General features: G+C 41.7%; 1 protein-coding gene across 4 annotated transcripts in view; it reads right to left on the bottom strand.

Moving 5' to 3' along the window:
- pde4ba (phosphodiesterase 4B, cAMP-specific a) overlaps positions 1-16,259 on the bottom strand; it is a 202,547-nt gene that overhangs the window by 106,866 nt on the left and 79,422 nt on the right. The gene's annotated exons all lie outside the window — the stretch shown is intronic.

The following is a 16,259-nucleotide window of genomic DNA, read 5'->3' as shown; positions in this document are numbered from 1 at the left end:
ACGACATGACTTTAAATTTAATTATTGGCCATTTTCACATCAGCCTCTAGACTCGGCTGTCTCTCTTTAATTGCTCTGTCTCTGTCATGGCTCTCATATCCTTCCATCCATCAAGTCTATACACTTGCTAATCCTGTGTAAGGTTGCAGAGGGAATGTATGGCGCAAGAGGCAGGTCACTGTCTTTTAAAAGGGCCAATACACAAACAGCACATTCATGCCTGCAGGCAATTTAGAGGTTTGACAGTCAGCTGGAGCCTCCTATCCAGCACCCTGCTATAAGCTTTCCCAGGGAGGCTAGGCAGCGAGATACACTGATAATTGGAGCACACCCTCCAGTCCTCTTTTAAAAGTCAACCAACTCCACTACGGTCCACAACCTCCACCACTATTTTCAATTTGGCAAATCCAACCAAACCAATTGTTACAAAAGCAGAGAAAAAGGTCTGCACTCACTAAAGTTGTCTAAACGCTCAAGCGATTTTGACTTTATTTTATTAGCAAAGGGAAAAAAAAATACAACACAGAATTCAGCCTCAAGCCTTTTTCAGCGTGCTACAATGTCTTACAGTTTTTGTCAATCACTTTGGCTCATTTTTAGAAACAGTCTTAATTTTCTCTAAACTGTAAGTGCAATTATCACAACTGTTTGATGGGACAGACTATCAGATCAGGCATGCAAAGTGCATTATTATCATACTGGTGAAGCGTTGGTGATTTTGTTCCGCTGCTTTGCAATATGTAGGATATTACTACTGACATTCCTGTAATATTACATTGCAACGTCTGCTGTATCAGCCATGTGTTTACTACGTGTTTATTTGCCTATAGAGCGGGGAAATGAGATTGGATCACAAGTGGTCACTGGAAATCCTTGTGGAGACGCATTCTAATGCCAGGTGTGAACAGATGTACTTAAAGCTGTCCACTTGTGATTCGATCACTCAGGATGCATGTTAATGCCAGGTCTGAACAGGACCTCAGGTTCCCACTACAACAGGTACCAACAACTCTCTAGGCACAACTGTGAGCAGCCACATCCTCAATAGAGACTTTGAACATGGCCTACACAGATATCACGTCCCAAACCACCTGCGGGACACGGAAAAAATCCTCTTAAGCTTGGAGTTGAAGATCCTGCAGATATGCCCCCTTTGGGCAGATGTTGCGCGTTCACCGTGCAGGTTTGGCTTTAAAGTCCAGGTAAAGCAAAAATAAAATTGTGTTCTGAGTTTGTCACACCACAGGAACATGTGTTATTAAGCAACCAGACAAATTTAAATGATTAAAAAAATCGTCAAGTAAAATTGGGTTTCAAATTCATGAAAAAACAAGACTAGGGCGTGCATTAACCTACATGAGTCTAGGCCAGAGGATCCAATTATTAGCTGTAGTCTATGGCCAAGCTCCCCTGGAGGTGCCAGGTAATCTTGTGTCATGGCCCAGTGACATCATTGGTGACACCAATGTGTGGACTTCCTGTGTGCGGGGGGGGCTCCTCTTTCTATGCAACTATTGTGTAGCTCGGTCCCACAGAGCATTCAAGGTAGACTCACATTCTCACCTCCTGCAGGTGCGCACACACACAAACTGTAATGTCTGCAACCTGAGTCTAGGGATCAGATTCCAGCCTCTCTTCAACACACACACACACACACACACTAACATACCTGGTCTAACAAACACATACACACACATACACACACACACAGGGGCCTCTATCTCACAATAGGCCTGAGAAGCATTGATAGAGAGCCATATAATTCATATGACACCAGCACCACACGGGAGCAGACAAGAAGGAAACCTACGTCATACTGGTTTACAAATGACAAAGACAGGCCAGTCTTTTAGCAGCATCAGCCCACTGGAGAACAGACCTCCTTCTCTTCTTTCACCCCTCCTCTGCTCTGCTCATCCTCCACCTCTCCAGGTCTCATACTCCTCCTGCACTCTCATCCGCTCTTCTCACGGCTCCTTTCTGTCACTCCATCATCTACCCTGTCCTCTCACCTTACCCTCCAGGGTTTCTCCTGCTGTATTATTTATTAGGGAAGACTGCTTGTTATTTGTGCAACTTTTACAGGAGGAAAGAGCAAACGTGCCACTTAAGGCCAGAAGTTATCTATACCTACACCTATAGCCAATACTGCTGCAGAAGCCTTCAACATGTGATCAAGGGAAGCATTTTACCGTGGCATGCTGTCTTACTGAAAATCACTTGCATGAATCATTGGCTTTAATCATGGTTTGCTCACAGTGTGGCACGTCGCAGGTGTCCCAACCATATGGAAAGTCAGCATTCACACTTAGTCATCTTTAAAGGTGTTATATACGGGATTGAGAGCATTTCTGCTGCGAGCTGGCGGCTTGCAGCTAACGGTGCTAACAGCACTAACAGTGCAAACAGTGACGAAAGTGTAGGGCTGTCCCAAATAAAATTTTTTGGGCTTCGAAGCTTCGGTGAAAAATATTCAAAGGTATTCAAAGCTTTGCGGAGCAGCACAGTGCAGCAGGCTGACATGTTCTTCTGTCTGTCTGTCTCCATCTCCCCCGTTTCAGTGCCGCTGCTGCACTACTGTACACACATGCACCTCTACTGTGGAATTATTCCTTATTTCATGGGCTATTTTGGGATTTATACATTATTATTATATACTTATGTATTATTTTTTTTTTATTATTTAAAATCGAAGCATTTAAATAGTGATTTGGAGATCCAATACCATGGCGACGATCGAAGCTTCGGAACTGGAGGGTAGGTGCTACGCTTCCACGACGACGCTGTCGGCCGGGATGGAGTTGTCAGCTATAACTGTCATATGAGAGCAATGCAGAGTGGCAGCCATGAGCTAGGCACGCTGAACATGCACTAAAAGCACGCACGACCGACCTGGCTATGTCAACAAAGCAAGCAGAAGTTTGGATTACAACACACGCAGAGGGAGAGTGACTTCATTCTCTGCTCAGGTAGACATTACTCTATATCTATATCTTTACATAGCAAACAGTTGTTTACTGCTATATTAATGATCTGGATATCGGATTTAGCACCTCTAAGACATGGGGAGGCTGGGAGAGAAGATGAGCCCAATAACCCCAGTGGTGGAGCGGCTAGGCGTTAGAGGATTGTTTCGATCCATTGCTGCCGCCTGTAAGTCTGTATACTTTGCAACAGCATCCCTACAGCCTTCTGACAAAACACAGCCTGCATCAAAGACTTAAGCCCTACATGGCAAGGAATCAGTGGTCCTGAGGGATGAAGGAAAAGAGGGGAAAAGGAAGGGGATGGGAGGGAAGCAGAAAGAAGTTAAAAGCGGAAACAAGAGAGAATGAATGCACTGAAATGTGATAGTAACCAGATAATACCAGATAAGAGATCCAGAATAGACGGAAAGGAAAAGAAGACATCACAAAGAAGTGAGAGAAAAAAACGGACCATACACCGTCTTCCTTAAAGCTCGTCCAGCTGAGTCACTCACTGCAGAGCGACCGCAGAGCTGAGCCACCTCTGGTCTGCCCTGCATTCATTTCACAGCGCAGGCTCTGATAAATTATCAAACAAGCACAGTCACAGTCACCACAGCAGCTGTGAGGCTGCCACTGACACCGCTGCCTAACAAGCCAAAACTGATACAGTTGCAGGCACATTCTATGCTAATGTGACACACTGCACCAGCATGTCGCAGAGCTGACTGGGGCACATTTCCAAGCTTGTACACAAACTTTGAGGGGTTTTATTTTGGTGAAGTTTCTTTTTAGGGCATCAATTGTCAATAATAAAACATTAATAGTGAGCCTGATTATCTCCTGCGGAAATCCACATCTAAAAGCCTTCAGTAGTATTCAAAATACATATTCCCAGTGGTGCTTTTTTGTGATTCATACTAAAATAGTTTTTCAAAGGCTGGCTCTGTGGGTGTGATGACTATTTCAAAGCACATGGACTATAGAAGATTAAAAGATTTCTTTCACTCATAATCTGCTTATAACACACAACATCCACATGCTAATACATACAAAGCTATGAGGCAGAAATAACTAGTGACTTGCTCTCTTCATGTGATGATGCCATGGGCTCTTGTGAATTAACCGACAGCCACACTCAGTGACTGTACGGTACCTACAACAGCTCTTGGCACATAAACAGCTACATAACGAGGCTGAATTTATGCACTTGCTGTCCCTTAAAATCCATAGTGCAGTGGGATAGCCAGTGTAATTCTCAGACCAGTTTTGTGCCACGATGCAGCAGACTCCATCACACAAAAAGCAATTTAAATGGCTGTGACTGTGCAAGTGCTCCTTTCTCCGTCGCCTCTGAGCTGTAATGAGCCACGGAGATAAAGTAGCGCTAGATTAACGACCCAAACAGCCAAACTCCTGCCAAGGGACTCGCGATGAGTAAGACAATCAACACTCCTCATTAATACCCACATATCTCCAGCGACACTAGCTACTATGCCTAAACACTACAAATCAAGCCCTCTTCACGCTTGCTTTGTTCCACTTAAGCACAGGGACGAGGCACAACCGGAAAAGAATATTGCATGAGTGCTTTTAATGCAGATCAGCGGGGACCAAGAACATGTTTTGTCACTCTAGAACAGCTTTCACGTCTTAAAAACTCTTGTTTTCTGTTCAAATTGCCTCCAGTGTCTCGCTGTAAAGGTTAAATTTGGAAGAAGTGACAAAAGTGGATGTACTAAAAAAAAAGTTGTGACTAATGTACCGAGGTTGGGAAGCTGAACACAATTTATCCAACTGGCAGTGGCACTCTCTCACCGTCACCTGTGTCCACGATGTGAGGTAGTAAAGGGAATAAGGACGGTAGGTTGAAAACGGTCTCACCTGCTGCGGGGGTGTTTGATTTGATTATCTAAATGTGGACCTCTGAAAGGCTGGCTTTCACAAGGCCAAAAAGGAAAGGTCCAACAGCACTCTATTGGATTTAACAGCAACAAATGTAATAACAGCCATAATATCATGAAGGTGGCCTGTTGGGGGAAAACTGGAGTAAATCAGGGCTCTTAGCCTGTTAGAGAGCATCACCTGGGCTAAAATGAAGCAAACTAAATGTCATTTCTGTGTTGTGAGTTCTTTGTTGTGGGAACTGACAAAAAGAAGTAGTAGAATTAGAAAGGAAGTGGAAGAAGAATATTATAGAAAAGTACACAAAACATGACACTGCTACTGGGGCTCGATATCGTTTAAAGAGGACTTATCAAGAAAAACACACTTTTTCAGTACTTGCGCTTATATATTCAAGTATCTGGAGTGCAAATGATTATTTCATTTGATACCCAACATGTGGATGGAAGCATTCAGTTGCGTAAAATGCCACCAACACCACATTTATTTTTATCAGACGCCACAGTATAGCCATAATTTGGAACGTTTTGGTGGCATCTCGACACGCCGAACTGCCAACTCCGTCAAATACTTCACAACACCACAGACTGTATGGATTGTAGCTGCTGCGGTAATGTGCCAATCACACGTCGCATTAAATCAAAGAATGCTTGTAGTGATTGGCTGTGAGTAAAACAATACAAATAGTCTTTTCTTTTCTATATCTGGGTACAAAAAGGATTGAATGCAGGTATCGTTTGACTGGAGAAGTTTTGATACGAATTTGTACCAGGGTTATTTCGGTAAATACCTTAAAGGAATTGAGTACTGATACCCAGCCCTAACTGCTACCCATCACCGTGCTTGTGCATATAAGATCATTTTGGCTTTTTACAACTTGGATCTCATATTCATAGTTTTGTCCTTCATTCCTGTCAGAAATAATGGTTTGAGTGCAATTAGCAGAGTAGAAGCATTTGTAAGTAGAAATTCCTTATCATATTATGTGCACAATGCTCTTCTCCTTACTCACTTAAGGTGCTTTCAGACATTGAGTGGTTGCCGTCTGACCTCTCGTTTCTTTCCCCTACGGGCTTCGTTCCAGTGATGTTGCTGTGTTCCAAGGTCACACCAATTACTTTGGTGAGTAAAACGTTATCAGAACCAATAGAAATGACTACAAAAATAGGACCCAAGATGTAGTAGTCTTGTGAGAACAATATTAAGACATTTAAAGGCTGCATAGATTCATTTACATAGACGCATATTTATAACATGCCAACCATGTATTCATGTGACATGACTGTGACCGTCATACATCGCATGAGTCACTGCTACTGCAGGTGGTTGGCAGGCTTCTTAGTGCACGTACAAATCAGACCAGACAGAAACTTGGTCTTGAAATGTTCCACGCTGGTGATGGAGCATAAGGAATATAGACACCAGCACAGGCGGTCTAACTATCTGCCATCTTAACTGTTTACCAGATCCAGTTTCATATCTGTCACTTTTTTTTAAGCAGGATGATTTCTGCACCGACCTAGACTGAAAAACACAAGCCAGAGGCAAGTGGATACACGACTGTCTGCTGCAGCACCCAGCCTGGTTGAGTGGTTTGTGATGACAGACGGAGTCAGACAGAGAGACACGGAGAGAGGCACATAACCCCTCTGGGACATATTTAGGTGATAAAATGACAACAGTAAACAAGTCTGTAATTAAAAGCTCATCTCTTTTTGTCTCCCTGGTGGCAGGAAGTGGATTGCTTTCTCCACGAGTCAGGATGATTTACCCTACGAGCTACAAACTCACTAACATTTTCAGCTATTCATAGCAGATGAGAGGAAGTCTTTGATTCTTATTACATCAACCGCTGTTCTAAATCTGTCTGCTGCGCCTCAGATCGATTCTTACGAGGTCCTAAGCTGCGGATTTGTGATTGTGATTTGTGTGTTTCTGTTGTCATGATGTGGGCTACATGGTGTCACAAGTTGAGTTTGAACTTCATGAGAAAGCGAGTTTGATTTGAAATAGGGCTGTCAAAGTTTAAGCGTTAACGCATCTTGCGATTTTTAGGTTGTAGCTGCCTCAGTTTTAAAGCTAGAGTGAATATCCTGGCATCATATGAAACTAGAAAACCTAAGGAATCCAACCATGTCCGCGAAGGAGGCTAAATAACTTCCAAACTTGCCCTAAATTTTGGCAAGGAAAAACTGGCCTTTGACCTCTGACCTCAAAATATGTGAAGGAAAATGGGTTCTATGGGTACCCACGACTTTTTTGCAGTTTGGGGCAAGTCATAGTCAAGTCAGCACACTGACACACTGACAGCTGTTGTTCCCTGTTGGGCTTGAGTTTGCCATGTTATGATTTGAGCATATTTTTTATGCTAAATGCAGTACCTGTGAGGGTTTCTGGACAATATTTGTCATTGTTTTGTGTTGTTAATTGATTTCCAATAATAAATATATACATACTTTTGCATAAAGCAAGCATATTTGTCCACTCCCATGTTGATAAGAGTATTAAATACTTGAAAAATCTCCTTTTAAGGTACATTTTGAACAGATGAAAAAGTGTGTGATTAATTTGCGACTATTAACTATGGACAATCATGCGATTAATCGCGATTAAATATTTTAATCAATTTACAGCCCTAATTTGAAGCCTTTTTCCTGTAGCAAAATTACATTGGTGCTAATCTAATCAATGCTGTGGTTGGCATCATCACCGTCATCACCCTCACCACCATGACCCTCTCCAATGACCTCAAGTAATTACTGTCATTGTCATTATTAACTGTCATTATACCCATTAAGGCTGTTCAGAGTCACTGGCGTTTATCATCTGCGTCCTCTCCAGTTCCATCACCCTCAACAGTTGCTGCATGTTGATGAGCAAGAGGTGTGAGAAGAGTCAGTGTGATGAACGTGTTCGAGGGAACCAGTGTGTGTGTGATTTGTGTGTGTGCTACTGTGTTCCAGAGGGGTCTGTTGTTTTTTGCTCAACACTCTCCGCCTGCACTCCTCACAAGCAGCACCGCAAGGACGTTGGCAGATGGCGAGTGTTGGCAGGGGTGTCGGTCCCCGGTGCCGTACACCGGCTGCCAGCAGGCAGAGCAGCCCACAGCCACAGGGAGGCCTTTTAGGCCACACACACTTGACACAAGGTGCTGGCAGACAGGGCAACCTTAAATACACGTGCAGGGGCACTTATAAACACATTCAGGCACACACTGATTACTACACACGTAGACACGTAGCCCAGATTGTGAGGTGGCCAAGACTTGCTGTGTTATAATTCATTTTGGGCCTGGTGTGACTTTTCTAGGCCAGTCGTTGTAAAAGTGGAGTCTGGGATCCCCCAGGGGAAAATGGAGGGAAAGAGGTGCTCCAACAAAATGAGGAATACTCTGCGGATGATTATTATAACTGGATTCTTTTTCTTTATTTCTCATGCAGATTACCATCTAATTGACATTTACATATCCATGACATGAATATAAAGTAAAGAAATGGACAGCGTCGCTATTTACTGAATTGTATTGACTGTTTCAAAATACAGTACAGCTGTTTCAAACGTGGCTTCAACCACAGGTGCTCCGTTTTCTGTCTCCATCACTAGCAGCTATGACTGTTTCTTGCTGTTTGAGTAGACTACACAAGGTAGCCTGAGGAGCACCAAGTTCCACTGCTGCATCACGTTGGCTTGTTTTTGGCAGTTTGTCATAAGCTTCGAGGGGACATTGAGAGGAAATTACTTTCTTTTTCCCGTCATGATTTCAATGAGCACTCAGCACCTGTCTCAGGTAGCCAGCCGGAAGCAGACGGGTCACCGCAAAGCAAAGTATCATGGGAGTAAAGTAAAAAAAAAAAAAGAGTAAAAAAAATAGAATTACCGTAGTTTTAATTTAAAGGAACAGTGTGTAGTATCTAGCGTGAGGTTGTTAAGTACAACTTCTCAAAGCCTGTAGGATTACTACGGTGGCCAACGTGAAAACGCGACTTTCCCCCTCTAGAGCCAGTTGTTGTAAGAGTAGAGTGCTTAGAGTATGCGTTATCGACTCCGGCGGCCCAAGCAGGAGAAGTTAACAGTGTTTGGATTGTCCGTTCTGGGCTACTGTAGAAACATGGCAGAGCAACGTGGCGGACTCTGTTAAGAGGACCATGTCCGTATGTAAATATAAACTTCTCATTTAAAGGTAACAAAAACACAATGATTCTTATTTTCAGGTGATTAAACACTAAAGAAAACATACTTGATATTGTATTCTATTCCTGCCAATAGATCCCCTTAATTGTTACACACGATGTTCCTTTAATGTATGAAAAGACTCAAAATGAACACTGTAAGCGGACTACTTGATAACTATAAGGGAATTATTTAAACAGCATTTGTACAGGAATATTCTGTCCCAAGCTTTTTGATCCATATAAGCGGTTTCCACTAATTCAAAAGCCAAAAACAAATCTCCCCATCAAGTGGGTCATCGTGTCCTAATACAGGATTGTTTTGAGATCATGTCTGGCCATGACTCAAGTGGAACAGAATGGGAGTAAAAACAACAGATATAATAGGAAATATCTCCAACTATGAGTTATTAGTGTCTTCTCAAGTGGTTGAATAATAATTTATACATTAGTTAAATAACAAAAGCATCCAAAGTATCCAAAGTGAACGTATTCATTGTGCTGAATGGCCCGTTTCACAGGCTGTTATATCATAAATATTATATTCTTTGATTATTATCAGTGATATATTAACGTGTAGGTACTGTAATGTTGTAGCTGGTTGAGGTTGAGCTCAAAACCGGAGGAATCGATTGGTACCAACCATGTCATGTTAGATGGTCGGGAAGAATGCTAAATAACTCTCCAAAGTTATGTAAAATTTTGGTGGGTAAAAACTGGCATGGCCATTTTCAAATGGGTCCCTTGACCTCGGACCTCAAGATATGTGAAATGAAAACTCTGAGATGAACAGTGTGAAAATTGTTTCTTATTATATAAAAGAGATGTTGAGAAACTGCATAATTTGCAGCTGAAAGAAGGTAATCAATCACAATATATCGCAACATATCTTATTGCAACACTCAGCATATCGCAAAATGTCATCATATCGTACTATGCCCAGCCCTAATAACAATGCAGCATAGTTTGAAAACTGATCATGTGTTTTGCATTAATCATAATCTGCAAAAGACTAGCAACTATAGCTTTAAAATTAATTGTGCTTCCTTTTGAAATGTAGTGGAGTAGATGAAGTAAGTAGCATAAAATGGAAATACTCCAGTAAGGTACCTCAAAATTGTACTTTAATATTAAAGTAAATTGAAACACTCCATCTTTAGTCTTTTCTTATGTAAAACCTTTTAAAATCACAATTCATTCAGGTGCACCTGAAATATATGAGAGAAACATTAAAGAAAATTCCTTGAAACTTGTTTAAGATTTTACTTAAAATGGCCCAATCTGATGTCCAGTTGATCATTTTGTTGCTTTGGAAACAGTAACCAGGACCCTTTTGTTTGGACATGAGGGACAAGGGCCAAACTACCAAGAGACAATTCAATTTCCTCTGGTGATCAAAGAGGCAGAAGATTGCTACTGAGGGGCGGAAGGAAATTATGTTTGTGTGTGTGTGTGTATGTGTGTGTGTGTGTACACAGATTTATCAAGAAAATTAATAACTTAGCAGGACGTATTTGGATTCCAATTAATTTTCAATTAGCTTCCTGGATTTGTATCAGTAAGTTTGTAAACCCATTTTCTTCTTGCCCGACAGTTCGGCGTTAATGCTTATTTACTTCTTCTGGAGTGACGTCATACTTCCACACGCAAACCGGTGACCTTAAAGACGAACATCTTGTGCTGTTGAATGACGTCGTAAGTTAACAGCTAAAACATTTAGTAGGACCAAAATAGTAGCGCATGCAATGGAAGAAGAGTTCTTCCGAGATGCACACATTGAATCAGTGAGACTAAACCTTGCCTTTCAACTGAGTACATTCACACAAAGTGATTTACAAACACAGCAAACTGAGAGAAACGATTCAGATGGTTGAGAGAATGTAGTCTGACTGAGAGCAAACACTGTAGTTCTAGCAGCCGAGGGTCTGTTGTAAAAAGAAAAGCCAGATTTGTTTGGGATTTGTTGCTAAAACTCTGAAGCATCCTCACTTGAATTTTCAACGACTCCTCTTTGAAGAGGAGCTACAGGACAGCAACAGGCTAGTGTAGTAGTTACCCCTGCAGACTGAGTTAATATGATTTTCTGAAGATTGACTTCATTGATCTTTAAAGTCAAAATGATGGATGATGAGTATTGAAAAGAAAGGAAGCTGTAACATCATCATCATGGTAATTCCAAGCTCAGTTGATTTTAATGGTGCAGTCGATGTGGAAGAATTGACTCAGAGGTTCTCACTGACTGTTATAGACTGTATACTGTATGAGAAGTGGACGTAGTCACCTTGAGGTCAGCCATTGGTTTGTGGCCGTTTTGAAGCCCGAGTTTTGGCATTTTGGCTGTCTCCATCTTGTTTTTTTGCAACCAGAAGTGACACAAGAGGGTGGAGCAACGAAGTACAACCGAACGCTGAATAAGACATTTAGGGCGACAAAAAAGGTTATAATTAACTTTCATAACTTGAAAACACACTGTGAGACACAGGTTAAAGTTCTAAGACGAAAACACGGACAACTCCCAGACCGGACAACACTGCGGTAGCAACCTGTCAATCACAAAGTAGCCACGCCCTAAATCATACCCTGCTTTATGGTCTATTTATTCTCTAAATGGGACCATAATTTACTAAATGAACATCATGCTGTATTGAAGAAGACTTGAAACTAGCGATTGAGACCATAAACTCATGTTTACAATGTTTACTGAGGTAATAAATCAAGTGAGAAGTAGAGTCATTTTCTCATAGACTTCTATACAATCAGACTTCTCAGACCCAGAGACAGCCCACTGAATAGGATGAAAGTTGTTTAAATTGATGCCATTTGAGGGTAAGACAATTGTTATCGTCGTCCTCATAGATAGTACAGCAGTCAAATTACAATACAGACAGAACTAGAATGGCACTCGGAGAGTGACCGAGTACGATTGCCCCCCCTCTCCTTTCAGCTTGCGCCATCATCAACGTGTATTTTTGTTTATGTTGAGATCAGCTGTACGTAGCTGAGCATCATAAAACACTTCATTCAAACTGGACGGAAACAAAATAAAACTCACCTAAACCTTCGTCGTTACTATTTCCAACAATCACCAAGTGTGCTGCTACCGATTTCTTAGCAAAAAATACATTTTAGTTTCAGTTTGACTTTTAGAACCTTGCTTTACAAACAGCATTAAAATCTCCAATGCTAAAAGAAAAAAGAAATCACCCACTGCTGGAAAGGGTACACAACAACAACAAGGTGCCAGGAGACAACCTGTTATCACGACACATCACCTACTAACCCCCCATCCACCTCAACCCCATCACCCCCACATACACACACACACACACACTCATGCTAAACCCCACGGTTCCTGCTCCTTTCGTTACCATGGGGACACAGCAGTAGCTGTCTCCGTGGACAGAATAAAAAAAAGACAGTCCCACCCTCTGCATTTCACCGCTGTGCGGGTACTTACACACACACTCGCAAATACATCCAAATCTGTCCCCCAGACAAACACAAAAACACTCACTAAGACGACACACACAATGATATTCTTCAGTGATTATACCCTCAGGATCCAGAGGATCCATGAGGATGACTGTGAACCATGTGGAAACCATCAGTCCCCTCACCTTCACCCCATTACTGCCTCCTTGGTGATCACGCGTCACCACCTGGCCTCTTACGTGTTACCTGTCACACTGAGAGACTGTGGGGGGGGTGATGGAGGTGATGGAGAGAGGGTGTGTTTGTGTGTGTGTGCGTGTTTACAGGGGGGTGGGGGGTGAGAAAATATTTTCCCTCACAAAATAATTTATTACATTTTCAGACATGTATGTTTCTGTTATGGAAAAGGAACCCTTGACTAGATTTTATGTCGTTACGCTCCACCCTAACCCCCGAGACACACACAGTGACAGAGTGGTTAGTGTTTGAACAGTGTATAGGCCCTGTGTGTCACAACTAAGCCTCCATACAAGAGTGATCACAACCAGCCGTGTCTGATTTTATGCCTCATTACCCCTTCACACACACACACACACTCACATACTGTGCATGATGGTGTGTTCAAATTATGCTGGCAAATACAGATCAGGAGGAAAGCGTGATCGGGGCACACAGATCTCCTCATACTGATTCTGATACCTAAATAGTGATAGCTGATGCAGGGTTGCTATCTGATACCAGTGCTTTATTTTCTTAAATTTAAATCTCCTTCACTTAACTGATTGAGATCTTTGTTGTATAATGTTACATGAGTGTTATTATCTGAAAGGGCTGAGCAAAGTCATTATCGCAAGGATATTTTCTGATATTGATCACAATACAATAAATCATAGGGTTTGGAAAAAAAATGTATTCTTCTCTATCTGATCTGACTCTAAAATAAGTTGTGCGGCTCAAAATTCGGGCCAGAAATAGGCTAAAATCTTACAGTATATGCCAAGCTTAAGGTTTCGGACATACTAATAAACTCACATCTATTTTAGCATACTTAATAGCATGTTAGTATGGAATTTCGGGTGCAACCTTTCCCTAATTAGGACAACTGATTTTGAAAAACTTTAACATGATAAGATCCTACTGAAAACAAACCAAAAAATTGAATCCTGCATTAAAATCAGCCCGCCCTTCCTTATTATTTCATATTAGTGACAAAAAAAAACAATTTCTGGGGGATCAGTCCAATCTGGCCAACACCTAATCTGTTTAATATGGTCAATATTAGAGCAATTACCAATTCAGTGTATCAGACAGGTGCATCAAAAACAAAGAAATATGTAATAGTAAGTGTGCAGACATGCATGTATGTGTCCTGTTATGCAGGAATAACATTGTGCTAACATGGTAAACCCTCATGTCACCTTATAATGTGAGCAGAATGGAACATCAGGAGGCTGCTTCGCCAAACACACTCATTATACACACACACACACACACACACTGACACAAGTAATTAGGGAACATTATGGATGCACATTATGACAAAGTATACGCGTACCTCGAAAATACATTGTCACATGACATGATAAATACAATTAATCCTATTAAATTGTAACAGAGCCTCAAGAAGGTGTGTGCACATGCGTGTTTATATAATGTAGCAGCACGCACACCTCTCCTGCTGGTAATGCTGCACCCCCACGACTTCACATCAACCCAATCCCAGCAACATCCTGCGTCATTGCTGACAGAGGATGCAAATTCACTCAACATTACGCAAAACACATGCAGCGAGAGATAAAAAGAGAGCGCGAGAGAGAGACAGGGACATAGAGAGTGTGTCCTTGTAGACCTTTCTAAACAGTATAATTGAAATTAGCCCAAACAACCCAAATATAACTGGTACCCTGTAAAACAATTACCAGTGCACACAATGTTAGAACCTCAATTTTGAAGGAAAATTATAACTGTGACGTTCTCCATTTAGTCTAGTTATACCTGAGTTACATAGAGCGTAGACAAGCTTGTTTTCCTCAAGCTATCACAGTTTATTAAATGCTGTTTCAACTTGGATCTGGGCGCCTAAGTCCATGTTGAAAATGCAAGGGGAAAAAAATCCCATCAACGTCACCGTCATACCTACCAGAGAGGGATTATATACTTCATTTCACACATGTCAATTGGGCTCTTTCCTGTAATGATCCAGATTAATAATGCTCTACTACACACACATACACAAGGCGAGCACTGGGTCCCCTGGAGCAGGTCTGAGAAGGATAAAAAAAAGAGTTTTCATTCTTTGCTTGCTTAGTTAGCCTTTCCAGCCCGTTATCACCACTCTGCTTACCTTGCTTCCAGCTTGCTGCCAGGGCACTGCCAGCCTGCACAGTCATTAACACCATCTACAGAGCAGCAGACTCTAAATGACTCTGCAGTGTCCTACACACAACCTTGCATATCCTCTCTGTTTATCTTACAGGTTAGCTTTTACAAACATGTTTAATTTGTTTTACCTGAAATCAGTCTGATCTATTTATTCATGTATTTACTCTACTAAATCTCCCACAAGCCGACATTGTATTATACTGTTCATGCAGAAAAGGATTAACGGACTCTGGGCCAAAAACTAGACTGTTGACACGCAGCATTGCAGTGCTGCAAAATGTCACATTTCAGTTTAGGGAGAGTTGACTGTGAAGAGACATGAGGAGGTTTTAAGTGGTTCTTGATTTTGGTTAATTGTGTTGGATTGTTTGTGCGTTGTCATACTTGCAACATCTCCAGACATTAGGGGACTGTACACATGTACACATCATTCACATGGACTGAATGTGTCTGTGAAATATGAAAATACTATAAAGGAGCCTGTTATTATCTGTCAACCAGTAATCAGTCCACCTCCCATGTAAACAGCTAGATGAACTATTGATGTAATTTCCTTAAAGTAGGGTTGGTAGTGGTGCTTAAACACATTTTTGGTTATATTTGTTAAAATTCTCATTACAGCAATCTATAAATCAAATGCTCTGACAAAATAAAGAAAAAAATCCAGCATCTGTGGCTGTTGCAGGACTGTAATCAATCATCCAAGCCATTTTGTTGTTTATGTTCATTATGATATGTTTATGTTAGTAATCATAATTTTGGGGGAGTGGCTTTGGAGGGAGGCCTGAAGTGAAGGACTGTCAGTGTTGTCGACTTGGTGACTTTCTCGCTAGATTTAGTGATTTTTTGAGCTAGTGCTGCTAGCTACTTTTATTGGAAAAGAGTTAACAACACTGGGCTGGGATCATTTTTAAAATCTAATGTACTCTTGCTAGTTTCTCATCGTTACCGACCGAACCTTTATCTCAAGGAGAGGGAACGTCACATTGGCTGTAATAAAAGAGATGCTACAATTCTGCATCCATCCTGCAGAATTATCTGAATAATTCCTCTTGGAACTGGAGCAAGTGCTATAAACCGTGGGGTTTGATGGTGTCGTGGCGGCTCAGATGACTCAGGCACATACTGTGTACCCGCCAATCTGGCATGCAACCTTTGTCACATGTCATCACGCCTCCCTCCCATCTTTCCTGTCTGTCTCTACTGTCAACTACCAAAGACAGCAGAACCACAGAGAGAAAAACAAGCGCCATCAGGCTTCAAGGTAGGCAGGATAGCAGTCTTTCGTCCTCTATCAACATTACATTTTGATGAATTCATCTTTGAGGCATAACACTCACTGTGAGACAGACGAGCACGGAGAGAGGAGTGGAGGAGCAGGAAGTAGATAAGCTGCCACCACCCA

Source organism: Sebastes umbrosus, chromosome 5, assembly GCF_015220745.1.
Source record: "Sebastes umbrosus isolate fSebUmb1 chromosome 5, fSebUmb1.pri, whole genome shotgun sequence".
Taxonomy (NCBI): Eukaryota; Metazoa; Chordata; class Actinopteri; order Perciformes; family Sebastidae; genus Sebastes; species Sebastes umbrosus.
Note: the sequence above shows the minus strand (reverse complement) of the source record. Positions and strands in the feature narration are given on the sequence as shown.